This window comes from Plodia interpunctella, chromosome 9, assembly GCF_027563975.2.
Source record: "Plodia interpunctella isolate USDA-ARS_2022_Savannah chromosome 9, ilPloInte3.2, whole genome shotgun sequence".
In the NCBI taxonomy this organism is placed as follows: Eukaryota; Metazoa; Arthropoda; class Insecta; order Lepidoptera; family Pyralidae; genus Plodia; species Plodia interpunctella.
The window spans coordinates 6,168,933-6,184,673 of record NC_071302.1 but is presented as its reverse complement, the minus strand read 5'-3'; positions in this window follow the sequence as shown (position 1 = coordinate 6,184,673).

Sequence of the window (15,741 nt, the reverse complement as noted above, 5' to 3'; positions counted from 1 at the left end):
CCAATTATATCATCGTAAGGTTACACTTATTTGTCATATATGAAACGGAAAATTATTTGTTTTAATTTTAATTACGGATAAGTATCCGTAGTAGCGTCAGAAGTCAGAAGCGAAGTCGCTTCTGACTTCTGACGCTGTATAAAATGTACTCTATTATAACGTAAAGTTTCAACCTGCCCGTGAAATTAATGATGATAGATGGCTACTAAATATTAATAATGTTGCTTCATATGATGTAACGTGGCAAACGTTAGCATCTCGTACAAAATTGACGCAATAGCAGAAATTAATGTCATGTTTTAAAAAAGCCCTTTCTATTCGGAGGCAATTATCTGGAAACACATAAAATGGTTTGTAAACCTAACTACATCATTATTAGGCAACTTGATTTTATTTTAAACACTTTAATATATATTTTATAATACACTAGCAGCTAATTTATTAATTTGAACTCTTCATTAAATAAATTATATGTAAAAATCATTCCAAATTGAAATACGATTGTCACAATGTATTTTTCTACCGTGACCGGCTATTACAGCTGGATAGCAGCTCGTTCGATCGTGTTTATCAGCAGGGAAACCGATAACCCTCATTCCACTCCATGTGACGCAGTGCAGAGATTAAAAGCTTACACTCAGAGCACCGTGGCTGTGGATACGGATCTAGATCCAATATGAGCCCAGTCTGACGTACACTCGACGGGCTACGTCAATATAGGGGTTATTTTCATGTTCGTGGCTTTACTGAACTCAGGTTAAGGACTTAATTGAATTTACAATAATGTATCATGTTTATATCTAAATAGTTGTGTAATTAGTTATATATTTTAACTCATTTAATAATTTTTATTGAGTGAAGAGAATTTTGTATTATAAATAATTAACTTACCTATTCGATGTAAAAATTTGAGTGTACTTTTAAATTATGTTGTTTTATTACTTCCTGAAATATTTATTAGGCTAGTTTTTATTCGTTTTCTACAACTAGAAATACAATGAAGTGCCATTAATTAAATACAACTAAATAAATATTCCAAAACCGTCCTAACATATATTCTTCAAACCAGAAATATAACAAAAGAAGATAACACGATAGTAAAACTACAGCGACATAGGTTTTACAGAAATAACCAGTTTGAGGTTATAACATCTCCCAAGAGCAAAATGCATAATGAAATGAAAGAAAACATTTCGTGTAAAAAGGCGTATTACAGCTTTATCAATCTGTTTATATTATGGCGTGATGATTTAATGAGGGCCAGAAAGAGACATCCCAAACGTGGGCTGAGCCAGGACCTCAACCCGCGTCACAGGATTAACCGCCTGTAACAGCAGTCCGCCACTGGAGCAGTAAGATTTACGCCCCGTTCTCTTTCCACATTAAAAGGATTTACTGCATTTTCCAACGGATCCCTCAGCTCCCTGTCATCATTCTTTATTAAACCCCTAATCTTAAGGTCAGCTTGTAATTTTTGAAATGAATTTTTGGGTCAATTTATGATTATAAATCTATCAGTCAATGTCAGAGCGAAGAAAAACAAAGAATATACTAGCTGCTTTTAGCTCAGACAATTTGAATAAAACGGGCTAATATCAAATTCATTTCTAAATGCTTGATAAACAAATAAATCTTAGCTAATTCTATGATAATGTCATTAGAGTAGAGCAACTAAAATCTCAGAGAGAGCAACAAGATAACGGTTACCTGCCAAACTGTCTCCACTGATTTATTTTATCGACGTAATGTAAACACTTGTAAATTTATTGGTCGATACTGTCACAGTTCAGGATTCCGCATAATGAGTTAAATCTGCCGGTTTCCGATAACGTGATTAAATATATACATAGCCGTTTCAGCGATATAAATTAAACGCTAAGTAACAAGCTGCAATTTTAATTCAGAAAAATAATGACCGGCGGTGCTTATCCGTAAAAACAGAACAAAAGCGGACGTTTTGGCACTTAAAAGTGAATTAACGTTAAAAAGGCAGAAAGAGGAGGAGAAGCTCTGAAGCATTCGAGACGTTGACGTGAAAGCACGAACAATCTTTTAATTTAGTTAATTGCTAGTCACAGCTAAGAGGTTCAAGTAGTTCTTGAAAGATCACGAACGTCTTTATCCAATTTATTTAACGATGGAGTAGCTCTCATTAGAGATCGTAGCGGCCGTCTTGGAGACAGTGGTACCTGGCTGGCGCATCTCCTTCGTTAGACACGAGTGCCGGCTCCGCAGGACATGCATTCACTTTGAATTCGCAATGTCTACCGACCATAAACAGTGCGCACTCAACGACTTACGTGGAATTGTCGTCGCAATGTTTTCTTGTATTATATTAAATTGTGAGAAAATACAACACTACATTCAGTCTTTGGGTATTCTTGGTTGTTTAACCAACTGTAATGTACTCATTGATTAATTCCTGTAAAAATAATTAGATAAACATTAAATAGATAAGTATATTAAGTTGTTCTGTCTAGAAAAAATAAGAATAGAAGAATTTGTGTAGGTGTTTTATCCTCAACGGTTCAGTAAAATACCCGACATTATTAAAAATTTACTCAAAGAGACTAGTCCTGATTACAGATTCTCTCACACGTAGGAAACATTGGAAAAGCTTTTAGGCTATATATTATTTATTTCCAAGAAATTTCAGGCTATTGTTCGAACAACATGAGTCATAGAGAAATATTACAAGAATAAAGTTATATCTCAGCGAATATCTGGTGTCGCCGCGTGCTCCTGACAATGTGATATAGACAATGCTTTTGGAAAAGGGTACGTGCTGCGTTTGTGTTGTGTTAGTTCTGCCACTGCGTAATTTAGTGCTACATTATTAGAATTGTTTGATGTTCATTCAAACATTCAATCAAACATTGTATATAAAATTAACAAATATGTTATGTTTTTTTATGTATGTGTCTGTAAGTATATGTCATGTTGTTATAATATTGTTGGGTATAGCTATAGTGTAACTATTTTATTCTGTTCTATTACGGATGAATAGCAATATACAAGCTTTAGCCAAAAAGAGTGTTTATTTTTCACAAACTTCTACCGATTCGCAATACACAAGCTTTAGTCTAAAAAAGTGTATTTTCTTCACAATTCTCTATATATTTTTACTCTATTGAACTATAAAACATATTTTCCGGTGAAAAGTAATAGCTATTTCCATTATTTAGGTACTTCTATGCTATCTACACTAATTTTATAAAAAGAACGTCTTTGGTTTTGGATTAGTGGATTTCTAAAATAGTAAGAAGCTACATTATTGTGCCATAAGAAAATTTTTATTCTCACGGGAGCGAAGATTGGGACACAAACGGTTAAAATGTTTAATTTTATTCCAGTAAATAATAAAAAAATAATCTAAACTAGTAAACTCTGTAACAATTTAAAATCAAAAAAAACTAACAAGGAAACGGATTTGGAAACATCTAATAAATACAACAAATTTCCTGAACTCTGGATTTTCTAAATCCCATAAGCAAAATAACAACAAACGAACGAAAATATTACAACGTTTGAAAAACATCGGTACTAGGATTAGAGGTTCAATTCGTTCTATCGCTTTAGCGGGGTTGCGGGAGCGACTTGAAAGAGCATTTAGTGGGAAAGGTTCAAAGTAGTTCAAACGAGGCTTCAAAGACAATGCGTTAGGAAAGGGTAAGCTACATCGTCCTCTCACGTCCCTGAAATATGATTTCGATAAGTCGCAAGCTATTGGACAGGGTTCTTATTTTTATATAACAGTTTATTTTACACATGCTTTAGAATATAATTTGTATGTCAATAAAATGTAAAAAAAAATATAAGTGTTATATAATGCATGTTATAGTTTTATCATCGAATTATGCAAAGTTTCTAAATTTGATGTTGTACAGTCGACAGCACATCAAACTACGTAAATACTTTGTAAAGTCGCCGCTATAACTAATCAGTCACATAAACACATGCAGGGAAACTTAACATATGGACGGCTGAACAATGAATAAGAAGTTCTATTTAATTGAATTATCAATTTCCGTCAATATACCAACATTGTTACGCGCCAATAAACATAATTATGGAATTCTAATTGGGTTTCAATTATGATAGAAACAGTCTGCAAATAACGTGCATCGATTAATTTACAGGCGATTGTAATAATTCATTATTGTAACAACTAACGAACTTCCTATTGAGCCATTTCCAGGAACGAAATACTTTGTCAAGGTTAAGGTCCGTTTATATTGATTAAGTGGAAGAGTTATAAATAATTTAAAATGTATCCTGTATGTTTGTGGACAATGATTAAACAGATTTTGATCTTGTTTTTTTATTATTAAAAGTTAGTAGAAAGTGTTTCCATGATTTTAGAATTTTTACATTTTTTTAGTTCGAAGGGATGTAGCCACCATTTGATCGATATAGGAGTTTGTAGACCGTGAGCTCTTTTCTAGTTTTATAAATGTTTCTTGGTGGTTTTCTATTTTTTTATTAATTTGTACTTTTTACGATAAAATAACATTTCGGCATGTGAAAGAAATAATTAAACAATTTCACTTTTATAATTCTATGACTAAGCTCATAGCAAATAGTTTACTAATGTAAATAAGACTTTTGCTATGAGCTTAGTTCGTCTATTTATTTATATTAATGACACAATCAGCATATACATAGGAATTTAGTGCTTTATGGAAATTTCTGTAGCTAATTGTAGTTGTACAAATAAATGCTGAGATAATATTTATTAATATTCACTCATTGGCATAGTCATTATGTCTTTTGTGGTTATCATAAAATAAACATAATCACAGTAAATTAGGACCAACCAAGACGGAGGCAATTCATGAACTTCGACATAGGTTTCGTACTATTCGATGGACAAATCATGTGTACTTTTATTTACCTTTATTGAGAAAACATACTCTACAAGGTAGATGAGTAAAACTATCTGTTGCTATCTCTCTATCTTTCTCACCTTTGTATATTGTGATTTTATAACCGGCAGCCCGCTTCATGTCAAACCTCCTTGCAAATGCTGTGAAGCAGTTTACAAACGTTTAGGAGTAAACTACGGAAAATGTTAATTGAAAAAAAAATTATAAAATTAAAGATTTTTTTCTAAAAACTATAATGCTAATGAAATATTTTTATTCTCTTGTCTATTTTTATATTCCACACACAATTGTAAATTGTTTTTTTTTGTTTTTTTTTTTTAAATTAAATGATGATGGTCGATCCCGATTGAAACTGGTGGCATTGTAGAAGAAGAACCATACGCCTCAGTTGCTAAACGATTTAAAGTAGATTCTGATAAGATCTCCCAAATTGTTATTAATAATATGGTCGAGTATTACCAATGTGAACTAAGCTTTCACGTCATTACGGGAACGAATAGCGTTATTAATCACTCGATATGATGAAGGAAAAATACTCGCAATATCGTCACATGGCCTCGACGCGGGAGATTAACACGTCCATGCTGCCATTTCCGATCTTAGCACGACAAAAACACGCCCTCTTCGCAAATAAAAGACGATCACAGAATTCGCAATTTCAATCGATAGACTCCACCCAAAGTATCAGTTAAAATATACTACCTCCCGGTGATGAATGAAACATTTTTATTGCATCACATCGTCAGGGAATTGACTTATAACATTGTAGCGGTAAGCGGTATGTAACTGTAAAAGTCACGTCTAAATAGCTTCAGGAGAATTGATAGAAATAATAAATAGTTTGTATTATTAATATTCAATTAGTTTATATTTTTCTTTTAGTTGTAGTTTAATATAATATATATTGTATTAATATTGTTGTGTACATTAATAAACAACATTTTTTTATACTAGTATTTTGACAACTTGTAATACCATCAAACACGTGTAACTTTCTACGCTGTATGTATTTTATAACTTCTGCTACATCGAAACAAAAGTTGTGAGGATATAGATAATAGTTTCTTTTTCTATTATATTTAGAGATCGCCTTAGCTGTGTATACCTATGACGTGTAAAGGCGAATAGGAAAACTGTCATTGTCAAAATGTTGTCAAGGTTTCTTGTTTCTTATGCAAGAACTATAAATACTATTGAATCGGCCAGAAATAACAGTTATAAGATTATACAATTCCCGGTTTCGTTCGGGGCTATGTTGCCGCGGTACCCAACGTCAAAATAACCTTAAAATTTTAATAATTCGTCCGGACGCCAGCCTGAATTCAACCGTCCTTTAGAATGCTTTTGTTTCCTACCAACTGTCTATGCTATGCGTCCCTGTCGCCTTACATGATATTCATGGGATATGGAGTGGCAGGACCACTCCTAGTTCTAGGTTCTAGGGCTAAAAAAGTTACTGATTTGATATTATTAGCTGCGTATTTATGTAAATGCGCTTCGCTTCCGTGATAGGCTTTATTTGCTGTATTTTTGTCATATTCATTGATTCGCGGATGTATTTTGGGTTGTGAGGCCGCAAATCCCCGGGTCAGCGTAAAAATAAACCTATATATTTTTACAAACACATGCCAGTCTGACGTCAAACCCTCCACAATCCCTGCAATTATATTGCGGCCTATAAGTTGCTACAGCCTTTTGGATGGTTGTAGTTATGGTAGATAAATTCGACATGAATGTGTAATAAACTGGCAATTTACAATATTTTTAAACAAGGCGCGTGTCCGTATGGTTGGAGTCGGATATAAAACCGGCGTTTGCGACGAATGTGGGCGCATCACCCCGCGTCTCACCTCAGGCCACCCGCGCAATCTCGTGCGTCGACTTGTGCTATGTGACTATATAACTAGTTACAAATTCTATCATTTGAATACCATGTTATGATTTAATTTTGAAAGCTCAATTTAGGAAAATTATTAAACAGGAAATCTGATATTGAGTTTTGTTGAGATAATAAAACAGCAACACTGATTGAAACCATGGAAGATGGGAGATAATATTACCAATTAGCTAACATCGATCGGACGGTTGATTTGGACGAGTTAACGGGAATCTATAGAAAACAACATTTAGTTGCTAAGTCAACAGAGGCTTAGTTTCCATATAATAAGATATTGTAATATCATAATAACCCAAAACCCAAAAAAAAATTAGGCTATGTTTGAATGAGGTTCTTTAGCTACATGCGTACCAAATTTAAACAGATTTTCGCATTTATGATACTAATTGTTCGCCGTGAATTTGGACCTCGCTAATACAATACATTTATACAAAATTGAGAATATTTCAAAAACGACATAGCCGATTTAGTTACCCATGAACTTAAAAATTATATTGACAGATCCTACATATCTTTTAAATTTCATCAAAATCAAACCAACGGTTCGAAAGTTATCGCGTTACAAAGACACATACATACAAAAAAGTATTTTTGCCCCAAGTAGAATGGTAGATCTCGCTCGCTTCGCTCGCTCGGTCAATTAATATGGATTGTCTCATAGATTGAGAAGCCGCCAATCAGGCGCGGCCCTGATTACTTCTTTCTACCTATGTCAAAAACACGTCACGATTTTTGGAGTCAAAATGTTTGTCTAAGTTAATGGTAACTGATAAGTCAGCATTTTTCGGTTATTACGATTGAAAATCAGAAATATTAGCATCGATCTATTACAGCAATATATTTTGCCGATTATATTTTCTAGACGTGACTATAAATTGACGCAACGCGGGCTTATAATAAGAGTAAGCTGGAGCTTGATAAAAGTAGTGAAAGTCGCCGTTGTACAGTGCTGAATATTTATGAAGGTTCGGATATTGTAACTCGGCGAAACTCTCCGCTCTATGCAGTGGGCTCGCCTATTGTGTAGGTGTATCCAGCTAAAAGTGCTAAAACACGACGGGCTGCACCAACTTCGGACTTGCATATTTATGAGTGTACTTCCAAAGACTTGAGTGATGGGGAATAAAAATAAATAGCTACGATGTTCGTTGTTATTTAAACAACGAATACTAATTTGGTTAGCGTTCGTTGATCAAAGTAATGTTGGCAGTAATACGGGTAATTTTTAGGTTAGTTTACTGACATTAAATAAAATAAAAACACTACCTTTATATTTAGATGGAGTAATAGATACTGAATCACCCTAACAAGCATTGCATTAATTACTTATAAATACTTTCACATTGTAATTATGGAAAAATATATTATTTCAAAAAAATACGGCGAAATAGGACATAATATTTTTTAAGAACGATTGACAGACAACTAAACAACACACATCCTTTTTAGGAACATTCCAAATTCCAAAATATATGAACAGAAGAAGAAACAGATGATACATTTTCAATAGAAGTTTTCAATAAGTTTTACTAGCATTAAACATAATTTGCATAGTCTGCAGCGTACAAGTTTTTCTTACGTTACGTCTGAACCATAAGAGAATAAGAAAGTGTACTTAGATATTAATCGTACCCCAGCCTCTCAGATTAAAGTCAACTACGAACTCCTTCGAACTTACATAGTATGGCCTACTTTCCTCTCACTTAGCTAAGATTACTTATTTCGAACTACTCAGAACAAACGTGCGATTTGAGTATTAGCTGTTTATTCACTTTTTGAAAACTAGATACAACTAACTATTCGAGACCTTTTTTGTTTTACATTTAAATTTAATAATATATAGCATTTAATTAAAAAACCATGGCGCGGCTCGTTGCGGCTATTGAAAATGAAATAGTTTTACTTGTAAATGTGGTGCTACGCATCACCTACGTATGCCGTAGAATAGCTACGAGAGTGCTACGCAATATTTAGGATTGCTACGCATCTCGTACACATACAAAATGAAAGATGGAGTTGCGCATGCGCATGTCTATGAATAGTATATGGCATTTAGTAAATTATTTATTTGTTAATCATTATTATTCAAATCGTATAGATTAGCATATTGACTTGTAAGTTTCGAACATTACGGCCTAAACTATAACACAAGTTGTTTCCGAGAATGGCTTAAGCAAACACTTTCAGTTGATTTGGGATAGATGGTCATCAATAATGGTAGATAAAGCACGTACGTGCAATGTGAGGGCATTGCCCTCACTCTGGTAATGACAGGATCGTTTGACTACCTTCCGAATTCGAGCCGCGTGTTACTCTCAAACTTTTTACGATTATTACTACGATTTTTGATCCCTTCTTGTCGACGAGATACCTTCGACTTTCGCCCTTACATTTATTAACCGCTAAATGATAATGGCCGCTCGTGATACTGGAAGCTTAATGGATAGAAAGTTTGCTTTATCGTGATTATATTGCAATTTATTCAGTTTCGTTTTCTCTGGTTTTTAAGTAACTCTGTATAAGCCGCAACCGCGAAAACAAATTTTGAAAAAAAAAAACTTTAAGCCCACGCGCGTCCCAAGCCCAATACAATATAATTTATTTCAGATAATTTAAAAATCCATATTTTGTTAGTAGATCTTAACCTATATTAGTAAAAATTACATAGAATATTAAATTACAATTAGCCCAACATTCCCTACGTTGGGCTAATGCAAACTGCGAGAAGATCTTAGAGGCGGGTAAAGTTAATTTGTCCGTAAATTTAAACTGTAATTCAATTATCAGTCAGCATTACCCCTTGGCAATATGGATTCGATGACGTACCTTGTCATAATACCGTCGTAACGGACAAGGTACTTAATATCAAAATACTAGTTTGTTTACTGAACAGACGTTCCATCCGCATGAATAAATATTACACGGATAAATTGCGCTGCCTTTGTACCCGATGGAGATGTATTTGGATTGTGTTCAACTATAATGAGCCGTATCATGACGTCTGTTGTGTATGTCATAAATAAGAGCCCGCATAATAAGACGTCGTCGCTCGTGGATTGTGTCATATTATTTTGTTTTAGATCAATACTAGCAGTTAAGGATTTTTTATAATGGTCGTTTATTGGAAGGGTGACAAAAAATAAATTAAATCTAGCATCTCTTTGTTTTGGAAGGCACGTAAGCTATTGGTTGCGCCTATATTTAGGAGTTGCGTGGTGGGTCATGGCTCATATTCCTAATCCATCCATACGACCAGTGCCCTGTCTCATGATGATAACTAGCTGCGCCTGAAAACTTGGTGTCTGTATTTTTTTTAAACAAAAGTTTAATTAGGTAAGGTAAACGTAAAAAATTTCCAAATGAGATATATTAGTGGGATACAACGATAATAAGATGTTCCTTTTTCTACCAAACATGTATGTTTTTGTGTACAACAGTGAATGTATATACATAACAAAGCTCCTTGATTTTATCTTTATGTATATATTATTCTTTGATAATTGTAATAGACTTATAAAGAGTCTTTTTCAAAAAATCGTCAACGCACCGGTGACCCTTATCGAGTTGCCGGTGTCCATAGGCTGTTTACCATTTGGCAACGAGCATTCTCGTTTGCCCACTACATTATATATTATAAACATTAAAAATAAATAAAAACATGAAATAAACAGTCTGTTGTATTTCCTAGAAGAAGTCTTTAACAGTTCCAAGTACAAAACATCAGTGAAAAGTTTCTCTGTTAATTTTACTTTGAAATGAGACTTTCCTCAACTTTATTGGAAAACGGATAGCATTAAATTGTCATGAAAACGTTATTAATTAGTAAGAACTTAAATTACATTTATTTTTGTTATAATTTGTTACAAGGTAATTGTTAAAATTTAATATAAATGATAAAATCACCATCATCATTATTATCGACAGCCATTTAAATGTACCCACTGTTGGGGCACAGGACTTCCTTATCCACGCGGACCCATTGCGGATTGGTGCATTTTAACGACTGCAAATACAACCGGGACTATCGACTTTTTAATAAAACACCTGAACTGAATTAAATTTTTATGATAATTTATTCACAAATTTCTTAAGATATAAATATTGAAATGAAAGAATATATTTGTAGCCGGTGAAACATATAGGATTGAGTTTTCTTTTAACACGACATTGTAAATAATATAAAGTCTTTGAAGTTCCTAAGAAGTTATTTATGAAAATAAAATCAACTCTTGTGCGTCATAAAATGAAAAGATAACAAACATTATTATGAGTATTCTTACTCACATTAATTAAGTTGACATATTTTTATGTATTTATTATATTATTAAAACCTATTTTAGCTGAGGTAGGTAGGTATTTTGTTCAAGAATAAATTACTTGAACTTGTTCCGCTTAATATTATACTAAATTTCAGTCATTTTTTATTTTCAATATTTTATGCCAAGTTTTACAATTTCGTCTACATCGTTCACCGATTTCGTAACAACGACCCATTTTATTCGAGTAAAAGTAAAAAAAACATTCATCCACACAGTGAAGTATAAATCGATCAAGTGGTTCCGCACATATCGATAGACTTCTAACAAGTACTATAGGAAATTGAGTCGAGTTAGCAATAGTCAGGAGTTCGTTGGAAGTTAAACAGTAGTTTGTTAGGACGACGCGGCCGCTAAACCACAATCATTTTGACAAGTTACACCTAATATCTCACTTCGTATAAATATTGAATTGAAAGAAACACGTAAGTATATTTGTTTTTTTTTTACATTGAAATCTGTATGACTATATAAACGTTATTTAAATGGAATTATTTCAAACATAACATTTATTACTTAGTTTCTATCTATTGTTCAGGTAGGTACTGATTATTTCCTTTGCACTCAGTACTTAGTTTTTCTACTAATTTCTTTGAAGGAAGTGTTAAGTGTTTAATTTCAAAAGGACTAAAATTAGCACTGCGACCCTAGTAAACTACGACTCAAGTAAATAAATTTTCATGTCTCGAATTTCTAATTCCAAAAAGTATTTTTACTTCAGTACAGAAAATCAAATATTTTTGTTCAGTAAAAATAATTTTACGAGCACAATAAAATAGGGCAAAAGCGAAAGTTAATAACGAGGTAACACGTGGCAATAAGCCGACAAAGAGAAGACAATGTGATTCATATAAAGCTTTATAAAAATGTGCGTGTATAAACTAATTTGACTGAATTCGTAATAAAAATTTACATAATGCGAGAAAAGACACACCACAAGAAAACAGAAACGACGTGAATTTTATTTTCATGGCCACATTTGCGCAATTTGTATACAGAATGTAAATTAGAAACCGCCTTATTTCTGAAATGGCGTCAGGTTATTTGGCTCAGTGTCGCACTGTCGCTTGACGAATAAAAAATTGGACGAATAAAGCTTCTCGCTTATAATTTTCTCATTTCATCACTTCGCTTATGGTGATAAGTACTAAGATTCACTTTTTCTGTTCTCTTTATTTTGATTTTTCATAGATACATGATGTTAAGAAAATATTAAAAAATCGGCGCGACCTGGCGAGACTGCGGACTTGGTGATCTAAAAGCACGCCAAAGTCCGCGGTCTCGCGCTAGCTCCCGCCGATTTTTGTTGGAGGCAAAGACTCATTATGGGTCGCTGAGCCGACCCCGATGAGAGTAGTAAATATCACAACGGGATTGCAAAATTTAATTTGTGAAACAAATTATAAGCTTTTATTTCTCAGTTGTCTAGTAATATAACATCTCAACAATATATTTTTCATCATTATGTACAAGTACATACATTCTGAACAATATTTTATCTTATTTGCGAAACCTCCCAAAGTTACAGGTACAATATAATACAATACAATACTCTTTATTGCACCAAAAGTGAAATTAACAAAAATCATAATCGTAATCAAGTAGGTAATCAAGAAGAAGATGAATAAGGGATCGTATCTAGTCGGCTCTGTAGAGAGAACACTTTCTACTATCATTCTTGTCAATTCGTGTACGACATAGTCCCAAATAAATCTGTGGAAACCTACAAAAATGTCATTGTTGGTATAGAAACCAACTGTTAGTCAATTCTCAGTTGCTGTGAAAATGGATACGGGCTACATTGTATTGAATGTACAAAATCGAATCGGTGTTCCCGACGGGATGAATGGAAAAAATGTTTTGTATCGAATGCGGCGCTTCGCTGTCCATTGCAAGATTTACTACCTTCCATTACAGATCCATATAGATACGGCGTGTGTGCACTCTTTTTGCACGATAGTCTAAAAAAGGAGTGAAGAGTTTCAGAGCACAGTATGAGTTACTCTACTTTATTTCAGTTCAAGGTCCAGTTATTTACCACGTTAACGTCCAATAAACAAAGTGGATAAATAAAAAATAGTACAACTTTTTCTCTTTCTGTCATGTAAGTATTTATTATAAGTATATGCACAAATATAAAAGTTATTTTTTTTTATTTTGAAATTTTGACAAATTACGATATCTGTCAAATTAAATAAATTAAACTCAATGTCACGAAAATCATTATCCCCTGTGACTCATAACATAAAACGTTCATAACACTATTTCTAATAACAAAATGTGTAAAAACAAGGCAAAGTTTTACTGTTGCATAAACAAACTTCTTGTTTGACTTTATGTTATTAAAGTTGTAATTTACTTGGCTTGGTTGCTAAGTTTCATAAAATATTTAGTTATTTAGGTAGGTACACAAAAATATTTCTTCATATTTAATTAAAACGAAACCTTGTTGAGTTTTAACATAATAATATTAGGTAAGTGCATAGTTATTTCTTTTTGAGTATCAAAAAGTTTAAAATAAGAACGCCAAAGTTAGTTGTGCAATTATTTTTGTCTATGGCTGTCCCGATCCACTATTCAAAATAAATATAAATTAAAAAGTATTGCTTTCCTACTTATCTGTTTTTAAACGCTTGTGAACTAGAACATGTATTTTGTCACTAAAATTCACGATCACATGATCGTTTCATTGTGGCACTTCTGGCAGAGCAACAGCGCTATCTTATCATAAGAATGTAACATTAACATGACAAAAGCCTTCAGGGGATCTCAAAACTAGATACCATGCTAACAACTGTCTATTTTGATAGTTGTTATCATAGTGAAAGCCTAGGGCTAACCACAAAATATTTATTGTACAAAAGCGAAACAATTTAAAAGTACCTACTTGATACTGTTGGTACTTTAGTAGTTCAAAAAAACCGTTCTAAAATCTAGAAACCTATCGAAATTTAGTAAATCAAGATGGATCATTTTCTTACTCTTATTATTTTATGTCAAAATATGATTTCAAAAAATGCTTGATTGGAAAATCAGGAGACATATATTCTGTGGAGACTGATACACTCCGTTATTTCCTTAATTTTAGATTTCCCAAGGGTTAATGTCACATAGGCGGCCGGTTGTAAAATCACTGCCTAATCTTCAAAGCTATGGATGTCCTGCGTTACGCTCCGGAACGTAACCACCATTCTATAAACTAAAATTAATTGATTGTTAACTATTAAATTTCACTACTAATTAATACAATTTGTAATTGTTGTTTACCTTTTTAAACCTTGTGCCGCAATGTTGAGCGTGGAAATCAACCAACAGGTATCACCTTTCAAACAGCGGGTTCATTACGCAATATTGCGTCACGGATAATTAAACATGTTCGTTAATTAAATGTAGATTTAATACAAATAATTTGCGGTTACTCGAACGAAATTAAACTGAACGAAATAACGAGCCCCTGTAATACACGTGATGGCAACGATTAATTTAATTTTTTGTTTCATTGAGCCGAAAGTATAATAACTTTTACACAGAAATAATTTAGTGGTAATTTCAATAATGATGTACCTAATTATGTACAAATTAATGTTACCTATATGGCCGCTGCTCTCGTAAGAATTTTGATGTGAAAAGTGGTAACCTAATACTAAAGCTCTTAATAATATTGTTATAATCTAGTTAATTTTGACGTCCTTTCCTTTGAACCGAGAAGTCCCGGTTTCGATCCCCTGTCTGGCAATGATGGAAAATGATATATTTCTGATTGGCCCGGGTTTTGGATGTTTATCTATATATACATTTGTTATATAGTATCGTTGAGTTAATATCCCATAACACAAGTCTTGAACTTACTTTGGGGCTCAATCTGTGTGATTTGTCCTAATATAAAAAACCCTCTAAGTTACTAAGAGTAGAATGAAAACAAACATAACAAATCATAATATAGTTACAAAATAAATAATGAATTAGAAGGGAAAAGGCAATCGTCAACTTATTTATTCCGAGTCCGTCGTCGGAAGATAAACATAAATGGGAATGGTCGCAACTAAATCCGATCCAGGTATACAAGGGCACAAACAATTGAAGCTTATGGAAATCAGGCACCGTAGTATTTTACCGGATTAAATATACTGGCAATTAGTGTAGTCCCAAAGGCCCGCCAGCTAGTTATTTATCGCAAGCCTTAGACTTAATTAAAACATCTTACTTTGAGCTCAGGAACTATACGTATCCTGGCGAATTAAATAGGTCAGTCCCGCTGCTCGGTTGTAAGCCACTTAATTATATAAGGGAAAATTATAATGCCGAAGTGCATTAATCATGAAATGTTTAAGAAGCTGTATTACCGCTCGCTAGCTTCTTAGTAGTTTCATTCTTTTTTCTTTTTTCTTGAGAATTTGTAACGTACAATATTTCTATTTCTATTTCTTCTTGTATTATAATATGGTTTTCTTTTACTTAGATATAATGCAGTTTATTAACTTATTAACAGAGATGTAAACCGAATATGTTTTTCTCAGCGTTTCCGTTATCTGTCCGTAGGTAAGGTATATCTAATCTTTGACTTTATGATTAAACATTGTATAAAAAATATTATACGACTAACAAAATTTGGATGGATGTATATAACTGCACTATAGAACTA